Below are 5,668 nucleotides of genomic sequence, written 5' to 3'. Positions count from 1 at the left end.
CAAGAGCACTGAAAATATCTGCAGCTCAATTTCTGGGAAAAATTTGGTTTCTGAGTTCTCATTTTTACTTCTTTGTCATTTTTCAGTATTACAATGACTTCACTACTAGCCCATAGCCTGGGACTTTTATTTAACTTTTATTTTCTTTATGTCTTATGATCTATTCCTATGGACCTTCCTTTAAAGAAAAATATACCAACAAGGATGTTAATGCGTACAGGCACTGTGCCTTTTCTGAGGTCAAATCCTGTTCCTCCCAAAGTTGAAAAGTGAATGTTGGACTCATGATCAGCATTTTGTGGTTTAAAATCCAAGAATCACTTTGCCAGCTATTTCCCCAGCACTGTCAACCACAGCAGAGAAGCACATCTTAGGGCTGAGGCAGTTGTGCTATTAACAACATAAATGTGGCTTTGGGGTGGGTTTCTTGTGGGGGTGGAAGGAGAACGAGTAGTCCCCTTACTAAAAATATACTCAGTGTTTAATAGCAAAGCCCATCTGACATTTTAAGTCATTATTATTATTAAAAAAAGTTAATTTTCCTTTTTTTTTTTTTTTCTCAGAATAAATGAACTTTTAACTTCTCATGGGCCACTTCCAGCTACTTTTCTGAAATGACATCAGCAAACCAAGGCCAAAAAATTTGTATGTCTGCTCAGTAAAATATTACTATTTATACTGACCAAACAGCTGGGGAGGTCATCCTGCCCCTCTACTCCACCCTGGTGAGTCCAGGCAGTGCTGCCTCCAGCTCTGGTGCCCCCAGCACGGGAAGGACATGGATGTGTAGGAGTGAGTGTAGAGGAGCAAATTAGAGGGATGGATTTCCATGAGGAAATGCTGAGAGTATTGGGAATGTTCACCCTGGAGAAAAGAATCCTCAGTGTGACCTAATTCCAGCCTTCCAGAACCAGAAAGGAACTTAGAGAAAAGATGGAGAGGGACTATTTACAAGAGCTGGAGTGACAGGACAAGGGGGAATGGCTCCAAACTGAAGGAGAATTGGTTGAGACTGGACATTAGGGAAAAAAAATCTTTACTGGGAGGGTGGGGAGGCCCTGGCATAGGTGCCCAGAGAAGCTGTGGCTGCCCCTGGATCCCTGGAAGTGTCCAAGGCCAGGTTGGACAGGGCTTGGAGCAGCCTGGGATGGTGGAAGGTATCCCTGCCCATGGCAGGGCATTGCAATGACAACCTTTAAAGTCCCTCCCATCCCAAACCAAGGCATGATTCTGTGAATTCCAACCACAGCCCTGGGTGTCACGGTGAGCTGGGGACTTGGAGCAGGGTGGGGGAGCCCAGAGGAGCAGCACAGCTGGAGGAGTGACAGCGTGGGCTGGAGCTGCTGCCACCACTGCCCGGCCATGGAGACACGGAGCTGAGCAGCGGCTATTTCTGCATCCTGGATTAAATTGTTATTTATACCAATTGAAGGCCTATTTTGAGTATTTTGCGCTCTATTTTTAGATTTTTGAACAATCTCGTGACTCCACGGCACACATGATCCGGGAATATCAGGAAATATGACATTAACCAAAATATTCCTTCAAAGAGGGTTTTTTTAGCCTCCTTTCTGGAGCTGGATGGAAAGGATCACAGGACCTCACCTCCCATACCATTCCACAGCACACCCCCCACCTCTGTGCCATTGCCAGCTCAGGGCTCTGAAGCCTTGGGACACCCCTAAAACTATGAGATTTGCGCAAAAATACCTTTTTTTTTTAAATCAAAAATAATTGAAAGGGTAGGAATGTTTGCTGTGAATATGCCTCATATATTTCTTTAAATCTCTCCATATGGGCAACTCACCAGGAGAAATAAATTTTATATCTTAAAAATGAAAAAAAAGCTGAAAATTTCATACCACTGAGGTTTGAAGAGGAGGAGCATTGCTGTACTTACTGAATCTGACAACTTCATCTTTTTCCTGGGAATGCCTGTAAAGAGGGAAATTTTAACAAGACCTTTTAGCATAGGAACAGGAAAAGGGACAAGGACTTCCCATCACGTAGGGATTTTAATTTTCTAAGGCAGAATCACAAATGAATTTTTTTTCGGTAGTAAATGTTATAGCACAGCACTGAATTATCTCTTCTGTGACTAATATTTCTGTATCAGACTCAAACTTCCCAATCCTACTACGGCATCAAACCATGGTGCCTGATTTGCATTTCCAAAAAGGAAATTGTTTTCCAGGAGACGCGTGTGGCAGTGAGAGGCTCCCAACAGCATTCTCATAGTAACACGCAGTAGCACATTTCAAGCCAACTAAATTTACTGAGCACTCCTCTATGCTTTCAGCATGTTTCAGATAATTTTTAAGAGCCCAGAAAGTGAGCAGCAGGCATGGGTGGCTTATTGATAATGTTTTCCTTTAAATCTCTCCGGTTTGGAGACAGGGATGTCCTGCAGGACAAAGTCAAGTCCTTTGCACACTTGTAGGTAGAATAACTCTCCTTGTCCACAACACTCTAACCCTATCACATCAGGCACTGTTTGCCTTAGTGAATCCATGCTGGCTGTCCCAAATCTCCTTGTTTTCCATGTGCATCAGCACAGTTTCCAGGAGAATCCCTTCCATCGTCTTGCTGGGCTCAGGTGAGCACCTTCCTTTTTCCTCCTTTTTAAAAATGCAGTCAGTGGGATCTTTGCTGGACTGCCACGGCTTCTCAAACATGGACAGGGTCCCAACAACTCCATCCACCAGTTCCCTCAGGACACACATAAATATGTCTCCTCAGGTTCCATGGCTTGTGCAGCTTCTTGTTCTTTAGATGATCTCACACCTTATCTCCTGTGGTGGGTGGTTCTCCTTTCTCCCAGTCCCTGCCTTTGCCTTCTGGTGATGTGACTGGAGCACTTCCCAGTGAAAACTCAGACAAAAAACACCCTGGAGCAGCTAGGCCTTCTCCATATCCCAGGTAACCAGACTTCCTGATGGAAAGGGCCCACATGTTCCCTAGCCCTCTTTTTAACTCCCTCTTAAGATATTGGGAAGCCAACAAAAAATAGAAATGCCAACCTGCAAATCCTTTCAGGTGCCTCCCTCCACCCAGGGCTGAACACGCCACAGCTCAGCAGTGGCACACAGAGCTCCTCCCTGTGTCCCCACCTGCTCGTGTGTCACAGCCTGTGTGCTCTGGTGGCAGCACATGTGGTGGCAACATGAGACACCATAAGGAAGAAACTTCATTCCCTGCTTTTGTCCAGGAGCCCTGCTCTGTCTGATGCTGCCTAGATGCCGTCGTGTAATGAGGCAAAGCTATTTTAAAATCTATTTATACGCTCATAAAATAAACGTAAAATGATAAAACTGAGGAGCAAAGCTCCCAAGTAATGGCCATGTGCTCCCCAAACTCCCAGGTATTGGCTGTGGATTTGACAGGAAGACAGAACCTTATGGAAACTGTGCTAGGTCAATTCAGGTAAGAGTTGGTCACCTTTGATTGCTCAGGGTTGTTTTGCCAAAGCCAGGATCAAGCAAAAAGCTGAAGATATGTCCATATCACACAATGCTAAAAGAGATTATTAGTGAAGCCTTCCCATCAATGAGCTTCTAGAATTTTTCAGCACATTAGCAGTCCACCCAAAATTAGGTAAAATATCATAAAAATCTATAGCTGCTCCTATTAGTGGATGCACAATTCCTCACATAAGGGCTTCAAAATAAAACATCCTTTCCAAACTGAATACATACATTTTCCTTTTTTATTTTTTACCTTAAGGTAACCTCCTTTAGTCATGATATGAAAATGATGACTGTCAAGCAGAAAGCTTAGGAGAGCAACAGTATTTTGTTTGCAAAGGGAGTTATTTTTGGAAGATATTTTTCACTTAGGGAAGGAAAAAAATATCCAAACGAAGTAAACAATTTAGTTCATAATCATCAACACAGGGACACTTTGCACAGACATTTCCTCTCGTAGGTCACTACATTCATTGGATTAGAATTAGTTAGAGGACTGAAAATAGTAAATGACAAAAACTACTGGAAGTAGTAGCCCGTGAAGGAAAACACAGCCAGCTGAGGTGAAAATTAGATCACGTTACACTGAACCTACTCCTACCTGTCCTGTAATTCAGGATCCAGTTCACATATGTATGTATAGCTGTTGTAATGAAACACAAGATTTATTAAACATTTCAGCAATGGGGAAATAAGTCAGCTTGTGGAATTCCCACCAAAAATAAGACAAAAAAGGAATTGAATTATTCACAGATCAAAGTGGGGTTTTTTTGTTTTCTGGGGTTTTTTTAATCATCCTCTGCATAGCTTTAACACTAGCTAATACAGTGTAATGCATCAATACACTATAGCAAATTTTCTCTGCTTTAAATATCACCCTCATTCATACTGTGATTCAATTTAAGAATCATTCAAAGATAAATCTAAATAAATAACAAGCTGGCTTTCAGGCAAACAAATGAATTTGCATTGTTTTATATTCATCATAAATATTTCACCTAATTACTGAGGTACTATGTTCAGAAATACAAAACAACATTATAAATTTATTAGCACTGTCCCTGCTGATTTTACAGAAGTTCTGTGGAATTTAAGAGCCAAAAGTAGAAACAGGCTCCAGAGCATAACCAAAAGAGCAGAGGCTGCATTCAAATGCGAAACTGGATTGACTGCCTCTGCTTTGCTCTGCATATTTACCCCAACTAAAGCTTCCTGTCTCAAATCAGGTGTTATCCTATTTATTCTGAAAACCCAAGGTCAACGAAACCCTTTTCCTTCTGTTGACTTTCCAAAGCTAAACATCTGAACCAGGCTGCTTCGAGTATTATCTCCAGAACTATCACAGGAGTTATTTTTCCCCTCATTGTAAAATTGTGAGAATGCAAAAGGATGTAACAGCGTTTTTCAAAGGTGTAGGGAGGTCAGCTGTGTGGAGAGAAAATAAGAAGTGCTGCTAGAACATAAAAGGTAAAGCACACAGCATTTATCCTCAAAATTATTTAAGTTCTTTTAATGGCTCTAAAGGCTATGAAAAGTGTTTTTAAAATGTAAATACATGGTTCTTTTAGAAGAATTTATCCTTCTTTGTAAACCACAGTATCACTGGTGATTTATAATTTTCAGAAAATCTTAATCCCACAGGAAACATATGAGAGTTCCTCTTTATTTTTAACCTAATGCTGGGTCTAACATGGAATGCAGTTTTTATTATTGGCAAAAAGCTACTATTTTTATTTGCTTATAATAAATTAAGATAAAATCTGAAAGAGTGCAAGTACGAAACCATTTTAAAAACAGATTACTCTTTTCCCTTTACCTTTGAAACAACTTCAGATGTAAATAAAATTGTGGCTATCACATTTCCCTAGGGATTAAGTACTCTTACTGTTCAAATGTCATTAATTACCCTTAATGCCGTTATGAACTATTTGGAGATTATCATTATTAAACTGTTAGAGTATTTCTTAATTCCTCACCAGAAAGCCACAGAGTGACTTGCTGGGCCTATCCTCCCCCTCTTTTGTTGAAATAACAATAGCCCAGAGGAACTGTGTCTGCAAAGAAAAAGTCAAGAAACAACAATACAACACATTTTGTTGGACTAAACGAGCAGTGGAGAGAAGAGTTTGGGTTTTAAACTGTTCTGTTTCGTAAATGGAGTATCTGGGGTTGGTGCAGCCCCATGGGAGCTGCCAGGGTGCTCT

The sequence above is a fragment of the Prinia subflava genome, chromosome 6 (genome assembly GCF_021018805.1).
Source record: "Prinia subflava isolate CZ2003 ecotype Zambia chromosome 6, Cam_Psub_1.2, whole genome shotgun sequence".
Classification (NCBI taxonomy): domain Eukaryota; kingdom Metazoa; phylum Chordata; class Aves; order Passeriformes; family Cisticolidae; genus Prinia; species Prinia subflava.
The sequence above is the reverse complement of the archived record's forward strand: the minus strand, read 5'-3'. Positions refer to the sequence as shown.